The sequence below is a fragment of the Ambystoma mexicanum genome, chromosome 8, assembly GCF_040938575.1.
Source record: "Ambystoma mexicanum isolate Mex_15411 chromosome 8, UKY_AmexF1_1, whole genome shotgun sequence".
NCBI classification, from domain to species: domain Eukaryota; kingdom Metazoa; phylum Chordata; class Amphibia; order Caudata; family Ambystomatidae; genus Ambystoma; species Ambystoma mexicanum.
This window is the reverse complement of record NC_090929.1, coordinates 1,567,891,971-1,567,911,828: the sequence shown is the minus strand read 5'-3', so window position 1 is coordinate 1,567,911,828 and position 19,858 is coordinate 1,567,891,971. Positions and strand designations below refer to the sequence as shown.

Genomic DNA, 19,858 nt, shown 5'->3' with positions numbered 1-19,858 from the left:
TACTAATACAGTGAGACTGGCAGTAAGTGGAATATTATGTTCACTCATTTTACCCCCACACCTCACCAAAGTGCTTTGTTGCTCATTAAGATGAGCAGAAGATGCCATTCTGAGACCTATAAACAGTAAAGTAATTTCAACAGTCTACTAGCAAGACATAGGAAAAGAGGATTCTAAAAAATGGTCACAAAAAAAGAAAACTAAAAATGAAATGCCTATTGGAAATATAGAAGGAACATACATGAAGGCATAAGTTATCTAAAAATATTAATTTGGTCAGCTTGGTAAGCAGTCTTAGGGGGCTGATGCTCTGTGAGTAGTATCTGTTTTTGGCTGGTTTTAGGTGCCTTTGAGGGATTTTGTGTATTTTGCTTTTTTTGCATAGTCTGTGGTTTCTATGGGGTTAATTTGGTGTTTTCCTTTGACTCCAACCGTGTTTTTGAACTTGTCTGCATCTAGGGTATCCAGCCTTTATGGTGTAGTCTTGTGTTTGATACATGCTTTTTTTTCCCCCACCCAACACCTTGCAACGGGCTAAGTCAGTCAGGTGCGTCTGCCTCGGTACTGGCAGACACAACCACCCCGAACCCCCTTGCCTGCCCATTTGCTTCCAACTGGTCTGTGAACCTGCCCTCCCCGCCCTGCAACAGCTGCATTTCAGAGGCCCCTCCAGGGCAGCCTTGCCCAGGAAGCCCTCGGCTAAGGGCCAGAGGAAAAGGGCAGCTCCCGAAGAAGCAGCTTCACTCCCTGTTCACCTGTGAAGGCAGCCGCCGTCAACCAGCAGCGACTGACAAGTTAAGTGTAGTCTGGGTGGGGAGTACAGCAATTACTGTATTCCAGCAAAGCCCTACCACTCTTATTACCTTACCAAAATAGCACACCCATTAAAGTCACCCAATAAACTAGTCTTTCAATCACTGCTGTATGGCAAAGTAAGATGTTTCTACATTGACAGTCGACTCTCAAATTTAGGAGTCTTCTATTGCTACCCAATGGTCCAAAATCAAGCGGTTTGTTCATTTGCGGCTGTGTCTCAAATCTAGTGGTCACTGCATTTACTGTTGAGGCCCAAATATAGGCGTTTCTCCATTTATCCAGGTACCACAAATTTGAGCGTTTTATCAGGGACTGCTGTGTTTTGAAATTAGGTCTTGCTGCATTTGCTGTTGAGCCCCAAATATAGGTGTTACTCCCTTGAGAAGGACTGGGGAGTAAGCCAGACCGGAGTGGAGTGCAGAAAAGAAGAGACGCATCTGAATATGAGGGAGACTTAGGTGTACACTTCCCTATAGAGGGCCCAATGGCAGCACCCCGCCTCTCCCTGGAGGAGCCAGTGAGGGTGGTGGTTGCTGCACGCTCGGGTGTGCCAAGGAGGGGAAGGGATATGGGCAGCACTTGGTCTGAACACTGGGGGTGTGTTGGGATGTAAAGGAGTATATCCCCACCCCCCCCTAAGCGCTTTCAGGTGAAGCAGAGTCCCCTATGAGGTGTGTATAAGGGGGGACAAAACCACACAATGAAACTCGGTGCGAAAGCAATATAGTGCGACAGTAGATACATGACATTGGGAGACACAGAAATAAACACCATTTTGTAGTTATGGCGAAAACCCAGGCCTGCATGACTGTGCTGCACAGGCCGAGCTCCATGGAAAGATTCCACTAGGAACATCATTAGGGCAGAACGAAGTACAACGCCGGTTCCCACGGACGTCCACTTGTCCCTTCACTGTTGTAAACATTTAGTATCGTTCAGAGGAATGCGCCCTGCAAGAGTGTGAGAAAATACCAGGCTCTGCGCAGCTTCCATTTATAACCACTAAGCTGTCAGCAGGCCTCTAACCCACACCCAGCCAGCCTAAAGCAAACCCACCACCACTGACCCGACTCCCACACCCATGCATTCCATGATTGGCAAGCAACCCCCCCAGTCTTGGCACAAATCAAGTGTCCATAAACGATCCAAGCACATGGTACAGGGAGGGATACATTAAAGATCAAACCCAGGGTGGAGACCTGAGCCTAGAATGTGTGTGTCAGTATGACTGCATTTCACCCTCCCGTTCCCCCCTGGCACCAAATCCCAAGCTGCCCAGGTGCATGCCACAGTGGAACAAGTTACTTTCTTACCTGGTAACGTTGTTTCGATGGGATGTTCCCCTGACATATTCCACATCTATGACAGTAATCAACACAGCTGTGCTGCTTCGGAAACATTTTCGGCGTCAGTGTTCTATGTCGATGACATCGATACGCTGTCCCTCGAGCCGATGTCACCGGATGTTATATGTAGGATGCACGACACCCGTAGCCTCAGTTGTAGTTTTTCCCCCAGAACGTTTGGCACCAATCTTCTGCCGCTATGACTACAGAAAGCCTTGCGGAAACGTAAGCTGCAATTACATAAGAAATTCTGTAGGGGGGCAGGCTGGGAGGGTGCGATGTGGAATAGGGAGGAACATTCCATTGAAAGAACGTTACCAGGTAAGAAAGTAACTTGTTCTTCGAGGAGATTGTGTCCTCCGACGTATTCCACATCTATGACAGATTCCCAAAGCAGTACCAATGTATGGAGGCAAAGAATTTAGAATTTTAGAATGCCCAATCAAATTGCAGAGTAGAGGACTGCCTTACCAAAGGCCAAATCTTGCCCATGGATAGAATCCAAAGAGTAGTGTGTTACAAAGGTATGGACAGAGGCCCATGTAGCTGCTTCACAAATATTACGAATGGGAACACCCTTCTGCAGAGCAGTAGAGTAGGCCACACCCCTAGTAGAATGGGCCCGTAAGCCTACCAGAGGGTCCTTACCCGCCAGACGGTAGCATTCAGAGATTGTCAAGATGATCCATCGGACAAGGTCTGCTTAGAAACAGCCTGACCTAAACGCCTTCCAGGGTATCCCACAAATAGCTGATCGTCCACTCTGACCCGGGGCATCTGTGAAAGATAGAACCTCAAAGCGCTCCTAGGATCCAACCTATGGAGCCTCTCCTCTTCCTGACCAGGATGCGGAGGAGGATAGAACACCGGAAGAATTACCTTCTGGCTCAAATGAAAATCCGACAACCTTCGGAAGAAAAGGACGAACCCTAATGACAACCCTATCCTTATGGAACACCATGAAAGGCGGCTTTGCGGAAAGTGCCTGCAACTCACTCACTCTGCGAGCGCAAGTAACCGCAAACAAAAATACAGTTTTAAAGGTCAACAGTCTCAAAGGACAAGAATGTAAGGACTCAAATGGAGCTCCCATTAGGAATTTCAGAACTAGGTTCCAATCCCATCCCGGCACCTGGAAAGGAGACGGTGGGAACACATTTGTCAGCCCTTTTAGAAACTGAGAAATCAAAGGAACCTTAAAATAAGAACACGCCTGTGACGAGCGCTTAAATATGGGCAGCGCCGCCAGGTAACCCTTTTTGGTACCCACTTGCAGGCCCTTGTGGGCTAATGAAAGCAAATAAGACAGAAGGAACAAGTTACTTACCTGTAACTGTTGTTCTCCAGCATGGGTCTGGCATGGATTCACATGCTCATGAATATTCCCCGTCGTCAGGCTGGGAATCCTCGGTAAAGAAAAAACCAGTATCAGTTTTGTTTCTGATCTGTCTTTCGTAGTAGTAACCAATCACTGGTCTCTGCGTCATACTGACCACAGCCAATGACTGCCCTCTACCTAAGCACCGCCTCTGGCAGCCATCTTCAGATTTGGAAGCACGTGAAGTGGCAGTATGACCAAGTGAAGAGCCGCCGAGGGGTAGGCGGGAGGGTTCGCATGTGAATCCATGCCAGACCCATGCTGGAGAACAACAGTTACAGGTAGGTAACTTGTTCCTTCTCCAGCATGGGGTCTGGCATGGATTCACATGCTCATGAATAAAGAATACATAGCAGTACACACATGCACAACCACGGGAGGTGGCAAAGGCTCAACATTAAGCATCACATCAAACTCAACATTAAGCATCTTACCTCCTCACCAGGCTCACCTCAGGCGAACAGGTTGCGCAGCACTGCTTGGCCGACCCTGGACTCCTCCCTGGAATCCCGATCGACGCAGTAGAATTTCGTGAAAGTGTGCGTCGACCTCCACGTAGCAGCTCTACATATGTCCAGCAGGGGCACACCAGAAAGGAACGCCGTGGTAGCTGCGATCGCTCTGGTGGAATGGGCTCTCGGACGGCCAGGCAGCGGTCGGTTTGCCAACCGATGACAGTACATGATACAGCCGGAGAGCCATCTGGAAATGGAAGCCTTCGAGAGAGCCTTCCCCTGATTGACAGGTCCAAAGTTCACAAAGAGTTGTGACGTCTTCCGAAAACACTTTGTGCGGTCCACGTAGAACTTCAGCGCTCTAGCCACATCCAGAGAGTGCAAAGTCCTCTCAGCCGGCGACGAAGGCGACGGGAAGAACACAGGCAACACCAAGGGTTCGTTGAGATGGAAGTCCGACGGTACCTTGGGCATGAAGGAGGGGTGCGTCCTGAGCACTACCCTCGTGTCGTGAAAAGTCAAGTACGGGGCCTTGCAGGAAAGGGCCTGGATCTCTCCCACCCGTCGTGCGGAGGTGATGGCCACAAGAAACGCTGTTTTCCACGACAGAAACTTCAATGGGGCCGAGTGCAGAGGCTCGAACGGAGGTCCCATGAGCTTGGTCAGCACCACGTTGAGCTCCCACGCCGGGGCCGGAGCCTTCACCGGCGGGAACGATCTGAACAGTCCCTTCATGAACTCTTTCACCAGACGAAGAGACCACAAGGACGTCCGCCCTGTGGTTCTGGTGTATCGGGAGATCGCAGCAAGATGAATCTTGATGGACGCGTGTGCCAGTCCAGCTTTGGCCAGCGTCAGCAGGTACGGCAGTACCTGGGGAGCCGTAATCCGTAGAGGGTTAATCTTCTGTGCGTGGCACCAGACAGAGAACCTCTTCCATTTGTGTCCGTAGCATTTAAGAGTCAAGGACGCCCTGGCCTTTGCAAGAACCTCTCTGCAGTCGGCCGGTATGTCGTATCCTCCAAACTCTAGCGCTGCAGGAGCCAGGCCTGCAAGTTCAGCGATTTCGGGTCGTGGTGGAGGATGGCGCCTCCTTCCCTGGAGAGTAGATCCGCGTCCACCGGCAGCTTGATTGGCAGGGACGTTGACAAGTCCAGAAGGTCCGGGAACCATATCTGCCTCGGCCACGCAGGTGCGACGAGGATCATCCTGCACCGTGACCTCTTGAGCTGGTTGACGAGCCGGATTAGCAGTGGCAAAGGAGGGAACGCGTAGAGGAACAGGCCCTGCCAGGGGAACGAGAAAGCATCGCCCATGCTCCTCGCCTGGGGAAACCTGCTGGCGAACCTCCGGCACTTGGAGTTCATCGCCGTCGCGAACAGGTCGATCTGGGGTGTGCCCCACCGTCGGAAGAGGCGATCCACTAGATCCTGCCGTAGTTCCCACTCGTGGCACGAGCGCAGCTCCCTGCTGAGTGAGTCGGCGATGGTGTTTTTTATCCCTGCCAGATGAAACGGCACCAGAAACATCCTTTGGGCGACGGCCCAATGCCAAAGGTCCTGCGCCTCCTTGGACAGTGCTGGGGACCTGGTTCCGCCCTGTTTCCTGATGTAAAACATGGTGGTGGTGTTGTCGGTGAAGATCCTCACCACCTTGCCCTTGAGGGACGGAAGGAAGGATCTGAGGGCCCAGAACACTGCACGGAGCTCCAGGACGTTGATATGGAGGGACTTCTCCGTCGGGAGCCAAAGGCCTCTCGCGTGCAGATTTTCGGTGTGCGCTCCCCACCCTTCCAGGGAGGCATCCGTGGTCACTGTCTCCTGGTGGTCTGGGGTCTGGAAGTCCATGCCCGCCGTCAGATGCGCGTGGGTGCCCCACCACTGGACCGCTCGGCGGAAACTCTCGTCGAGTGTGATCCTCTCCTCGAAGCCGCCCGTCGTTTGGATCCAGCGCGCGTCCAGGAACTCCTGCAACAGGCGCATCCGGAGCCTGCACATGGGAATGAGGTAGATGCAAGAAGACATCATTCCGAGGAGGGACTTGATGGACCTCACCTTGGCCGCGTCGGAAGCCAACATCCGCTGTACCTTGCCCAGGATGGAACTGGTCCTTTCCTCCGACGGGGAGGCCAGAAGGGACACTGTGTCGAGCTTCGCTCCCAGAAACAGTGCGTTTTGCGCGGGTACCAGGTGGGACTTGGCGTAGTTCACGGAGAATCCCAGGTCCGTGAGAAGTTGGACGGTCCTTGCCATGTGCTCCACGGCGAGCTCCCTCGTCTTGGCTCGGATGAGCCAGTCGTCCAGGTAGGGGTAGACGTGGATCCCCTCGCGGCGCAGCTGCGCCGCCACCGGTGCAAGGCACTTGGTGAATACCCTGGGTGCCGACCGTAGTCCGAAGGGGAGGGCTTTGAACTGGTAGTGACGCCCTTGGACCACAAACCTGAGGAATTTTCGGTGCCCCTTTAGGGTGGGAATATGGAAGTAGGCATCCTCCAAATCCAACGACGACAGGAAGTCTCCTTCCTCCAGCTGACCCAGGACGTGCTGGAGGGTGACCATCCGGAACTTCTGCGCCTTGATGAATTTGTTCAGACGTCGCAGGTCTAGGATGGGGCGCCATCCTCCCGTCTTCTTCTTCACAAGGAAGTATCTCGAGTAAACTCCGGAGCCCCGAAGCCTCTTTGGGACGAGTTCGATGGCGCCCTTCCTGAGCATCGCCCTTACCTCCAGGAGAAGCTGAGGGACGTGAAGCTCTTTCCTGGCCACGGGGGGGGACGTGCGGGCACCTTCTTTGAAACTCGAGCGCGTGGCCCCGGGCTAAGGCGTCCAGCACCCAACGGTCGGTGGAGATGGACTCCCACACGCTGACGAAGCTCGCCAGCCGGCCTCCCACCGGGGTGCATCGGTGGGGGCCCGACCCCACGGTCGGTTCAATCCTGTTTCGACGAGGCTTTGCCGCCTTGACCTCCTTGGCAACGACGGCGGGGTCCGCCAGACTTGCCTCGTCCTCTGTAGGCCTCCTGAGACGACGAGCGGGCCGCTTGACGGTAGGTGGAGAAACCGCCACCGGAACCTTTGGAGGCGCTCTTGCCTCCACTGCTCCGAAAGGGCGTCCGTCGTTGCTGCAGAACCCCAAGGGCCCGGGCCTTCTCAGTGTCCGCTTTAATGGCCTGAAGGGAATCGTCCACTGTTTTCCCAAACAGGTTGTTCCCATCGAACGGCATGTCCAGGACTCTGGTCTGTACGTCTTGACGGAAGTCCGTAGCCTTGAGCCATCCACGCCGCCTAAGGCACACGCGGTTGCCCAACTGGCGAAACCCAGTGTCGGCGATGTCCGTCGCAATAGTGATGGCGTGGTCCGACGCCACCTCACCTTCCTGTAGGATCTCCAGGGCATCCGCCCTCTTGTCGTCCGGTAGGAAGTCCAGCAGGGGAGCCAGTTTGTACCATAGCTCCCTGTCGTAGCGGGCCACGATAGCCAAGGCGTTGGCCGCTTTAATCGTCGTCGCTGCAGACGAGATGACTCTGCGTCCCATAGTGTCCAATTTCTTTCCCTCGCCGTCCGGTGGGGAAGTCGATGTGGAGGCCGCACCCCCCCCCGCTTTCTTCCTGGCCGCCGCGGAGACGACGGAGTCCGGGGTAGGCTGCGCCCGGAGGCACAGGGGGGCAGCGTCCGGGACCCGGTACTTCTTCTCGTACCTGTCTCTTCTAGCTGGCGTAGTGGAAGGGTTCTTGAGGAGGGCGAGGCCCTCATCCCAAATGTCGTCCAGTAGAGGCACCGCGAGGACCGTCTTCCTCTTGGCCTCGCGCCGTTGATAAAGGAATCCTTCCCTTTTCTTCTCCTCAGGGCAGAGTTGGAAAAGCTCGGATGCCCTGGCGATCATGGAGTGGAACGAAGCAATCTCGTCGGGCGGAGAAGCCCTGGTGGGAGGTGACGACGGTAGATCCTCGTCGTATACCTCGTCGTCCGTACCCGTCGCTGCCGTGTCAGTCCCCGTATCATCCCCTCGGGTGGACGGGGAGGAGGGCTGGACGGTGCGCGACGGCTGAAAAGGAGGTGGAGGGTGAATCCTTCTTTTCTTGGGCGGGGGAACGCCAGAAGGTCCCGGTTCAGGATCCCCCGACGGGAGAGGTTCCTCCGTCGGCAACGGTAGTCTCGTCCTTATCTCTGAGCATAAGGACTGTATAGCCAACAAAATGGCCGCCGAGTTGTCTTGCGGCGCTGGCAGAGGGGAATCCGACGGGCGATTAGGGGCCCCGTCGGCACCCTCGACGATGTCGTCGTCACCTGCGTCGGGATCCATCCCGACGGGCCGGTCTTCTTCCACACCAAGGCCGTGGCTTAAGACCTCGATCAGCTCTTCCTCCGAGGTTGAAGCCGAATCTACGACGACGCCCTGCCCCCCTTTTTTCTTCCCCGCCGGGGATTTCACGGGGGTCCTATCGATGGGCACAAAAGAGGACTCCCTCCGAGGTGGCAGGGAGACTCTGAGCCCCGAGGTCGCCACCACTGGTGTAGCCTCCACAGGCTGAGCCAGGGTCGCCGCGACAGTATCGATAGAGGGCTTGGCCGGATGGATTAAGGCCTTCACCACCTTAGGTGCGCTCACCGCCTTATCCTTGAGGGAGGGGACACTGCCTCGCTCCCCCTCGAATGGGGCCTTCGAGCTCGACCGGGGCCTCTCCAGGAGCTTTGCCGGGTGCTCGCCCTTCCTCTTACCCGACCCAGAGAGTTGGCTCGTGGTTGAAGGTGCCGGGGAGGGTGCGCCCTGCCTGGCGCCCGTAGAGCCCGACCGTTCGGCGCTCCCGGTGCCAGCGGACTCGCGGTGCTTGGCCTTGTGTTGGACCCCCGTCGCCGGGGCATCCTCAAAGGTCTTAGAAGACTGCTCGGATTTCTTCCTCTTCTTCTCGCCTGACGGGCTCTTCCCTTCCAGCCAGTTGGCGAGACGTTGATGGCGGTCCTTCATGGTCCGCTCCGACATATTGCCGCAAAACGCACAGTCCTTCTCCACGTGCGTCTTGTCCTCATGTAAGCAGTAGAGACAAAAGGAGTGTTTGTCCTCCTTAAAGACGTTCTGCAGCTGGCATCCAGGGCAGACCCTGAACAGCTTTCCGGGCGTCGAGCTTCCCTTCTCCTGGGCCATGTCCGGGCCTGAGAAGCTTCTGGAGTCCTCCAAAGCGTAGCTCGACGAAATCTTCACCCTTGAGGGGCGCAGACGAATCCGACACGGGTCCCCGTTGATCGGATGGAGAGTCGGTGGAGCTTGAGGCTCTTTTGACCGGAAAAACAAAGTTTTTGAGCAAAAAACGTGAAAAAATAGCACTAACGCTCGAGAGCAATAGCACGAGGATCCCAACACATGAACGTGCAGTAAAAATCTGAAGATGGCTGCCAGAGGCGGTGCTTAGGTAGAGGGCAGTCATTGGCTGTGGTCAGTATGACACAGAGACCAGTGATTGGTTACTACTACGAAAGACAGATCAGAAACAAAACTGATACTGGTTTTTTCTTTACCGAGGATTCCCAGCCTGACGACGGGGAATATTCATGAGCATGTGAATCCATGCCAGACCCCATGCTGGAGAACCACAGGAATTTGAACACTGAAAAGGATCCACATTCTGAACCCTGCAACAGTCGCAGAACTTTTTCCAACGGCAATGGTACAGGGACTTTGTTGCGGGCCTTGTGGCCGAAAGCAACACTTCCATCACGTCTTCCGGGAGGTCCCAATCCTTATACCTCAACCTTTCAGATACCAAGCATGAAGGCTGACAGACTTGACCTCTGGATGGAGAACCCGACCCCCCACCCGTGAGAGCAGATGGTCTCGGTAGGGAAGAGGCATGGAGGGCAGATGGACATGTCGAGAAAGTCCAGGTACCATGCTCTCCTGGCCCATGTGGAGCAATGAGGATCATTCGGGAACCGAACCTCCGCAACACTTGCGGAATGATGGGGACTGGAGGAAACGCGTACAGCAGTGGGAAGGACCACTCCACTACGAACGCGTCCCCTAAGGCTCCTCTTGGAGGAAATTCCCGCGAGCAGAATCTTTCACACTTCCGGTTGACACTGGTGGCGAAGAGATCCACTTGTGGGGTCTCCCAAAGGGCGAAGATCTCCAAGAGAACTTCCTGAGCAAGCTCCCACTCGTGAGAGACTGTGCTCTGCCTGCTCAGAGCATCTGCCGCCTCGTTTTCGTCTCCGGCCAGATGAACTGCCGAGATCGAAATTTCCTGCTGGATGGCCCAGAACCAGAGCTGCATCGCCTCTCTGCACAGTCGAAGAGACCCTGCCCCCCTTTTTGTTGAGGTAGTGCATGGCCACTGTATTGCCCGCCAGAATCAGGACATTCTTCCCTCGCACAGACAGCAGAAAAGCCTTCAGGGCTAGCATGACGGCCCTCAGCTCCAACAGATTGGTATGGAATCTGGACTCCGACGGAGACCAACGACCGCTGACCGGCAACTCGTTGGCATGAGTTCCCCATCACGCGGGGGATGCGTCTGTCACGATAGTTACCTCTGGCCAGGGTAGCCAAAACGGAGCCCCCTTCATCAGATTGCCTTAGACGGCCCACCACAGAAGATCCTGGGCGACCGAGGGCAGCACCTGAATGGGATCAGACATCCTGCCGGAGGCCTGTGGCCACTGCATTTGGAGAGCCCACTGCAGAGATCTCATCTGCAGCCTGGCCTCTGGCACCAGGAGAATGCAGGATGCCATGAGGCCGAGCAACCTCAAGAACCCGAACACTGGGAGACTCTGGGCACGTTGAAACCTGTTCACCATCTGCAGAATGTGATGAGCCCTCACCTGGGGAGGCAAACACAGCCCCAGGGATGTGTTGAGCACTGCTCCGATGTACTGGAGCCGCTGGGTAGGTGTCAAGTGGGACTTCAAGTTGAGGGAGAAGCCCAGCTTGTGAAGGGAGTGGCAGGTGACCGACAGATGATCCAGGACTTGCTTGGGAGACCGCGCCCTGATCAACCAATCGTCCAGGTAGGGGTAGACGTGAATCCGCCCCCCTTTCCTGAGATACGCTGCCACCACCATCATTAGCTTGGTGAAGACCCTCAGGCGGAGGTCAATCCGAACGGCAAGACCCAAAACTGAAAATGCAAGTCGCGAACCTCAGGTACTTCCTGTGCTTGGGATGAATCGGCACATGAAAGTAAGCATCCTTGAGGTCTAGAGACACCAACCAGTCCTGAAGTTGAAGAGCCTGGAGGACTTGAGAAAGAGTAACCATCTTGCACTTGTCCTTCCTGAGGAGCTTGTTCAAACCACGCAAGTCCATGATGGGTCTCAATCCCCCCCGTCCTTTTTCAGGATAAAAAAATACGGGGAATACCATGCCTTGTTCCTCTCCGCTACAGGCACCAGTTCTATGGCGCCGTTATCCAGCAGGGATTGGATTTCCTGCGCAAGGAGCGGATCCAAACTCTTCAAAGAGAGCTTTCCTGGTGGATTGTCGCGAGGCCTCTGCCGGAAAGAAGACAGTAGCCGTGGGCTATGATCTCCAGAACTCACACATCTGAAGTAATGGCACACCATTCTACAAGATGCTGCGCCAGCCTTCCCCCAACCGGCGAACCATGGGACATGGCCTCATGACTGAGCTGAAGCGGCAGTGCCTGAGAGCAAAGAGGCAACTGCCCGAGCGGCTTTGGCATTTCGAGTACCTTGTTTTCCACCTCTGGTACTCCTACGTTGGCCCCTTTGACTGGCAGCTCCCCTCGATCTACCAAAGGAAGAGTAGTATAGAAAGGAACCTCCCCTCCATTGCTGTCCCCTAGGATGAAAAGGCGGAGGTTGACGTACTGCAGCGCTCAACGACTTTGCTGCAGCTTTGGAGGTCTGCAACTTCTCAACGCTCTCGTCAGCCTTGCTGCCAAAAAGATGGACACCATCAAAGGGCATGTAGAGAAGCCAGGACTGTACATCAGGAGCAAACCCCGACCTCCGCGACCATGCAAACCTGGCATCCTTGCCATCCTGAACGAGGGCAAGAAAACCATCCCGTTCCTCCACTTCGGGAATATGTTCAGCCGCCAAAGATACACAATTCCACAGAGTGAGAGTGAATCTTGCCAAGGCACAAACAGAGTTGGCTGCCTTTAAAGCCATACCCCCAGATGAAAACACTTTCTTCGCCCAACCGTCAAAGCGCTTCTCGTCCCTATCCGGAGGGATGGTAGGGTACGCAGCCTGTTTTGCTGGGGCCGTAGCCACCTGCCCCACCAAAATCTCCGGAGTGGGGTGTGTAGACAAGTAGCAGGGGTCGCCTTGTTTGTAAGGCCATATGATATGGCAGCACCGGGCCAGTGGGTGGACCTTGGCCCAATATATCTGTCAGGTCATCCTGCAGAAAATCCACAGGTGGAGCAGACCACCCCAAGTACACTGCCACCCTCGACATGAGACGCTGGCACGAAAACTTGGCGTGTGTACCAGGCTCAGGCCCGCCAAACTCAACCTCCGGGGAGGAGTCCAGACAACTGGTGTCATGCAAGGATTGCCGCAGGTCGACCACCTGGCTATGACCAGACAACAGTTTGTCAGGAACCTCATGAGGAACAAACCCCTCAACATCTGACCCTTCATCCACCTCAGATATAATCCAAAGGCTGGAATAAATCACTGGATGAGGGCACAGAAAAAGGCTCAAACACAGGCCTCACTGATTTACTCAGGGCCTTCCTCGGAGTTTCCACCATCCTCCAGGGAACCTCCGGTAAAGCCTCCACAAAAGGCGTCGACGGAATTGGAGTCTACGTCGAGCGAGGCACCGATGACTTCGACAACGGCTTCGAGGCCGGAGCCCCGAGCGAGTCCTTAGACGGCCTCGGCGCAGATGGCGTCGATGACTTCCTCGGAGCCGGAGCCTCGAGAGAGTCCCTCAACGGACATGGCGCCGATGGCGTTGATGCCTTCTTAGAAGGCTTCACAGGCTCCAAAGGTCTCAAGGGCCCCCTGGACTTATGCCGACGCGGAGAGTCGCCCCTCGATTCGCCTATCGAAAGCCCAGCGGATTTCGATTTACAGGGTTTGGAAACCCTACCTACAGATAACTACTTCTTCCGCTCCCGCAAGGCCTTCAACGTCAAAGACTGGCATTCATCGCAGTCATCGGTAGCGTGGTCCTCGCCAAGGCACCACAGGCAGACGTGCGGGTCAGTAAGCGACATTATGGAACCGCAGTCGCAGCACTTCTTGAAGCCCGACCTCGGGGTAGAAGAAGACGAAGACATGATTCTCACAAAAACCAACATACGAAGAACCGATTCAACAGGAGAAGAACCAAGGTGCGCCGAGATTCCAAAGCGAAATCGTTCGCGGAAAAATCGGAAACTGAGGCTACGGACGTCATGTCGGCTCGACAGAGGCCCTCGAGGGACAGCGTAGAACACCGACGCCGAAAGATTTTCCAAAGCAGCACAGCTGTGGTGATTACTGTCATAGATGTGGAATACGTCGGAGGACACAATCCCCTCGAAATATAGTTAGGATTAGCATGTTAGTGTAGAAGCAACATTGTATTTTATGAGTGCCCTAACTTTCACTGAACTCCAAGATGAGCCCAGCTGACCCACGTTGAGCCTGACCGACGGTGGAAGAACCAACCAATTGTAGCCTGGCATCCCCCATGGAGCAGGCCCATGTATAGGGTCCCACCAATCAGTGGCACCAGTTTTTACTGTACGAGAGGACGCTACACAGCTTTTTAAGCTTCTGCTTGTACTAAGATGAACCAGAACATTCTGATGCAGTTGAGTTGTTTGCTGATATTTGTATTCTGTAATATTAAATCTTGTTATCCTTGCAAAGCTATCTCCTGGCTTATTTCCCTAGAGGGTTGTATTCACTCTGCTGTGTGTGTGTAAAAAGGGACTTGCCTTCATTTTGGTGACCCTTCTGACGTGATTCCATCGCCCCCGTACCTGCGGAGGTATCCAGGTGCCCTCTCTCAAAGGGCCGTGCCCACTTATGGTGACCAGTCCTAAAACACGTACGGTGAGTGGCCTTGGGGGTGCCTTCTTACCAGAATCCCGCATCCTCGTTGGAGCGGGGTGCTGCCCCAAGGAGATATCCAGGCCTGTTGTGGATCCCCGGGAACGGCGGCTTTCGGAAGAACGTGAACCCGCGAGTATAGCCTGCAAGGGATAACAAAGTAGGGTTGGACGTATGGAGCAGTGTGAATAGTGTGAACACGCAGTGAATGAAATTGGGAGTGTGTTTTGGCTCGTGGATTGTGTGGTTTTGTCTGGCAATTTTTTATTCACTTTAAAAGGATATTAAGGATAAGGAAAAAGGAATACGGGAGCCCCTCTTATATCCCCCTGCCACCCCCCCCCAGTGAGGGGGGAAGATGGCACAACATGCACTGTCTTGACCAGTGCAGGAGAAAAATAAGGAGAAATATAGGAGCTCTGTATACATTTTTAACATTTTTTATTTTAAATGTTTTATTGGTTTAAAGTAAGAAAAAAGAAATGACCAAACAATGGCCATAACCACAAACTTTAACAATACTACATCATAAAATGCATAAATTACTTCTTCCAGAATTTCATGAATAAGATATGCAAGACATTTTCCTTATTCCTTTTCATTCTGTTCCATCTTCATCGTTAAAACTCTTTCAATCATTTTCAATACCGCAATTACCAGACAAGTCTTTTCTCCCATAATAACCAAAGGCCACCAATCCTTTGGACTCTCGAGTACTTTCATCCATACCATAACTCAGCTAGATACTGGTCTGATTTATTTTAGGGAGTCACAGGCTCCCCAGTGGCACCACGTCTCCACAATGTCTTTTTCCTTACAAAAACTACATTGCTCATTCTTTATGCCAGGCATTTTCTGAGCCCACAAGACTTCTCGTGTGGCTAGACTATTTAGTCTGCATCTAAGGAGCATATCACAATAGTGCTGGGATGGAAATTGATGTAAATATCTTGGAAGAGAATTTAAAAACCTTTCTTTTCAGCAGTTCTCGAGCAGCTCAGTTTTACTTGTTCACAATTTTCCAGCGTACTTATTCAATCCCTGTCCTGCAATTTTTGCTTAACTTTGGTGGGATTTGCAGCTAAATCACTTGTGCTAATATGATTCTGTTGTAAGATCTTTTCAATGTTCGATTTCCACTGAGTTACATATTTATCCTGACCTCCTTTAATGAGATCAAAAATCGCAAAGGGGCTATATCTGTTTCATATATGCACTTCCTACATAAGGCCACCAATTTCTATAGAACCATAGATTCAAGGGATTGTAGCTTCAGTTCTTGTTTTATGGTACACATTGGTAATGCATTAGGTAGTCACAACAATGACCACCAGAACTGGCCCTCTAATTTCTCCCATATCTCCCAAGGCAGATGTAAAATAGCCTTGGATCCATAGGTTAGCACTTGTGCAATTTTCTGTTTATAAAAGGACAGAATGGGGATCATCGTACATCTCCCAAACTTCCTATGGAAGATTCTTCCCTTGTTTGTTAGAGGGGTCAATCTGGATCTTAGATGTATGGAAGGCCCCTGATCATTTACACTTCTGTTTATGACAATCCACAAATAGGTAATGGTTTCAACCACTACGAGGTGCTCCGTATCCACTCTCCACGTACATTTCCCTTTCTTTTTGTGGGCAGATTTCATTGTAAGGACCTTGGATTTTACAAGATTCATCCTCATGCCAGTCTCCCTTAAATTGGAATTAAAGGCATGAATCCTACGCTGAAGACCAATAGGTGTTAGGCCTAAAAAGACTAAGTCATCAGCAAATAGAATCCAACGCACTGCTGTACCATTAACCTTTGGGGGGAAGGCGATAACATCTCTCTATGAGTCAGCCAAATCTGCAATGTACAAGCAAAGTAGAAGAGTGGCCAAGGCACACCCTTGCTTTAAGCTTCGGTACGTGGACATTTTTTGTGACAGATGACCTTTACCCGAAAGTCAGATCCTAACCGAGGTATTTGTAAAAAAAAAAAAAAAGGCCTCTATGGCTTCTAGCAAGTCCTTAGGGCAATTCTATACTTGGCCCAGAGCTTCTCCCTAAGGACTCCATCGGACGCCTTTTCGAGCCCTATAAATGTTAAATATAAGCATGTTTCTGTTTCTAAGGCCCCCTCTTTCAGGATGTTGATAATGAAGAGATTTAGAGTGGTACCTACTCCATTGACAAATCCAGTTCATCTTGGGTCAAGGATACTACTCTTCTTGGCCCATAACCTAAGATCTCAACAGGGTCTAGGAGGGCAATAGGGCGGTAGTTTTTCGGCACCGCCATATTCCCTTTTTTGACGATGGGCACTGAATTTGCCTCTTTCCAAGATGGTATCTTTTTATTTATCATAATCTGGGCAGAAAGGACTGGTAAGAATTTACTCCATTGGCTTCTGTTTTTTTCAGTTCCTGGTTGGATAGACCGTCGGGTCCGCAGCTTGAGATGCACTCAAATTCTTTATCATCATTTCAGCATCTAGATTGTCAAAGGCAAACATCCAAGTTTGGGGCTGCGACTCTTCCACCTTACTTACTACCCACCCTGGATATGCAAACAGTTGTATAATGAGCTACCTAATCCGTTTCCGAAACCATGCTAATGATATTACCCGGTCTAAAAGGAGCCACCGCTATTCATCAGTTCCCACAAATTTCTAGTGCTTTTAGCACATACCACTTTTAGCATGAGTTCAGTGTCGTTTTGGGCCCTCGTGATCCTAGTGCCAATGCACCAGTTTCTATACTGCTGTTTGACTAACCTGATTTTCTCCTTGACTTATCCCCCTCTTTGTTTATTTGCCTAATGGACTTCTGCAGCAATTTTCTCCTCTTTACCAGGGCCTGATCATAGTAATGATTCTGGCCAACTTGTTTTATAGTTTTCCCCACTCCTTGTAGGCCAAAGTCCTGGAGAATCTCTTGATATTCCACCCAGGAAGGATCAGCTATAGAAGAGTCCATGTATCGACTTACAATCAGCGTCAACTGACGCTGTTTTAGCTTGAGGCGATTGCCTCCCCTTTCAAATTCCACCTCACCCATTTTATTTCCTCCCTTTGGCCCCCATATTATTTCTAATGGAGATAGCCAACAGGTCATGGTCACTCAGTTCCTGCGGCATGATATTAAACGTCTCCATATTCTCTCAGATTTCAGAGACTAAACAAAAGTCAATACACGATTCCTGCTCCCAGCGTTTCCATGAGAAACAAGGAAGAAATCAACTCACACTGTAGCTAGACACAAGAGTTAAGGTCTATAATATGCTAAATTTACCAAACCAATGTACATTCTGCTCCTAAGGAGTTCGGACTAAAGGACAAATGCTGTGGACAACCAACTGGAGTGAAACTGATCATACATTTTTAATGAAACGGAAAAGAAGTAGGTTAAAATATCCAGATACACAACATAAATGAAAAAGATATAATCCTAGACAATGTAGTAGAGGTTTTTTTGTACCTGAATTCTTTAAATACATACACAGTAAATAAACCAAAATTGTCAAAATAAGTGATAAAACATACTAAGGAAGAAATTTTGTTCTAAACATGGACAAAACATTTTTCCATTTGGTGTATAAATTGCAAAATTGAACTTAATATTTCAGCATGTACAATTGCAATTCAAAAGGTTCCTATCCTTTGTGTGGGTGCATGATCAAGGTATGATCACGTTTTTGTAAAACTGCCTACGTGCCAGTATTGAAACTGTAAAAAACTGATAGTGCATACACAACCATAACTTTTTGCGATTTTTTACGGTATGCGTTGTTCTAAAGGCACGTTTCGGCTGTTGCCATCTTTCTTGGCATATTGATTGTAGAGCCTTCCTCAGGGTAAATTGGATCCTGCAAATGGCACAGGGATGTGCAGCCTTGATAATCTTTACTGTTTGTCAGCGGCGGAGAACCTAAACCTCTGAAGCTGCGTAAAAAGAGTCTCCGAACATTGGGCCATAGCCACTTGTAGATCCACAATTCAATGTACGCGGTGTGGATGTCACAATAGTAGAGTAATCCAGCGTGCTATGAGCACGGGCGCTTCAGATTTGTGGGCGAATATTGGGCTGCGCCCCTCTTGAGCTGTGTCCACAGGTTGGACTTTCAACTCTGCGCTAACCACAAATCTGAAGCGCCTGTGGTCATAGCACGCTGGATTACTAAGCATATTATAGACCTTAACTCTTGTGTCTAGCTACAGTGTGAATTGATTTCTTCCTTGTTTCTCTTGTATCCTTCCCCCAAACCCACACTGCACACGCTGGGGGCTACCCTATTATTTTCGTTAAATATCCCCAGCGTTTCCATGTACACTTCCCTGGCATATCCCCCAGTGTTTGGCCATTGAGCATGACCATATTCCTTGATTCCATAATACTCATCCACTCCCTTTCCCTTACATTCCTTTCATTCTTATTCAGTGGATGGCCTGTCTTACTCAGTAGTTTGATATTTAAATCACCACAAATGATCATTTTAGCATTGTCCCTTTCCCACATCATTTCGTCAATTGCCTTTCCAATGCACTCCACTAGCTTAATTTCCTTGCTCATATTTACTCGCCAAGAGATGTTAATCATAAGTATCGAGATTAGCTGAGACCTTTGCTTCTGTTCCAGTACCATAACCTGTACATGGGGGTTAGGACATTTGATTTTTGTAATGGTCCAACCCGAATCTAGTTTAACAAGAGTTAAGAGGTCCGAGTATGGTCGGCCAGTTAGCCCCTTTGGGGCCGGATTCAAAAAGGCAGCATACCCATCACATAGGAGCGTAGTCCTCAGCCAAGTCTCCTGGCAGCACAACACATCAAATCTCTCTAGATCTGAAATTCTTTGAGAAAAGTAACCGGAATCCCCTTGTGTTCCAGGAGGCTATCCTTAAAGCACCCCCCGTCCCACAACATAGACCTAATCTCCCTGACAACCACTCAGAGCACCACTTATCCAACCCCATGATTCTTCCTCAACAATTATCTCATCTTTTTCTGATCTTTTCTTGTCTCCCTGTATAAATAGAGTGCTCGGGAAAAGTAGTGGTTGTTGTTTTAGGTTATTATAGTTTGTTTTGTTGGTGTATTTTAACGTGTACGGAGGAGGCCTAGGAGGGGCGTGTGTAAGCGCATCAGTTGAGTTTGTGAAGAAGCTCTAGTGGGGAAACAGCGGGAGGGGGGGAAAAGTGAACTGATTTTTCTGTGAATTTATTGACAGCATTGACATGTACTAAAGACGAGACTGAACTGTGTTTGTTCTAAACATGTTGAACGGTTTTCCGTTTTTGACTGTGGCGCAATAGAATAGGCACAGCCCCACCCCCCAGAGACACGCCAGACGCGACCATGGGAACAAACACGCCCTTAGACCATATATGTAAGGCTTTGCCCTTGTATTGTGAGAAAATTAAAAAGTACCACAACCCATGGGTTACAGACTAAAGGGGAGGGAAAGCCCCATACCTGGCCAGAGCAAGGATCGTTTGACAAATATGCACTGGACCACATGTCTACCTTCCCGACAGCAAAGTATAAGGGGAGACTGTTACAAAATAGGAGGGAAGTAATAAACCTCTGAAAACTTCGAAGAAACAGAGGATTCGAAGGGAGAAGGGGCGACAAGAGACAGTAACAAAGAGACGGGCACAGGGGAAGGGGAGAAAAAAGGGCAGACTAAAAAGGGAATATACCCACTAGCAACACGCCAAGCATAAGAGTATACCAACCTGACATACTTGTCAGCGGGCACTATGGTGGCCCCACCAAATGTCTCACCTCCAGAGGTTACTACCCACTCCGGGGTGAGCACGAGAGATCTAGAGGTAGCGCTGGCGTCAACACGGACTGAATTG

General features: G+C 51.0%; 1 protein-coding gene across 1 annotated transcript in view; it reads right to left on the bottom strand.

The window, feature by feature from the left end:
• SMC3 (structural maintenance of chromosomes 3) overlaps nt 1–19,858 on the bottom strand; it is a 1,173,064-nt gene that overhangs the window by 182,687 nt on the left and 970,519 nt on the right. The window lies entirely within an intron of this gene.